Below are 320 nucleotides of genomic sequence, written 5' to 3'. Positions count from 1 at the left end.
TTAGTGGGAGTTGTCATATTCCAAATGTATTACGGTCTTTTAGAATCAAAACTTTTCATAATATTGACAAAATACATATTGTTGGAAATGTCTGAGTTTCAAGATTTCATATTTGGTGGTCATTTTGTCATAGAAGTAATACTGAGAGAGAAATTGATACATTTGTGACAGAAAAATGCATTAAAAAAATTCAATGGAGTTTGGATGGCACCCGGTGGCTGTTTGTGGTATGACGCCTAAACAAAATTGCATAGGAACCTCAATTTTTTTATATCAACTTCAAATTTGGAACACAACTTATTTAGACATATGGCTTTAAT

General features: G+C 31.2%; 1 protein-coding gene across 1 annotated transcript in view; it reads left to right on the top strand.

Moving 5' to 3' along the window:
- The window catches only part of LOC107722183 (syntaxin-binding protein 4-like), a 28,377-nt gene that overhangs the window by 6,412 nt on the left and 21,645 nt on the right, over nucleotides 1–320 (top strand). The window lies entirely within an intron of this gene.

The sequence above is a fragment of the Sinocyclocheilus rhinocerous genome, unplaced genomic scaffold, assembly GCF_001515625.1.
Source record: "Sinocyclocheilus rhinocerous isolate Xijiao unplaced genomic scaffold, SAMN03320098_v1.1 scaffold334, whole genome shotgun sequence".
NCBI classification, from domain to species: Eukaryota; Metazoa; Chordata; class Actinopteri; order Cypriniformes; family Cyprinidae; genus Sinocyclocheilus; species Sinocyclocheilus rhinocerous.
This window is presented reverse-complemented; position numbering and strand designations above follow the sequence as displayed.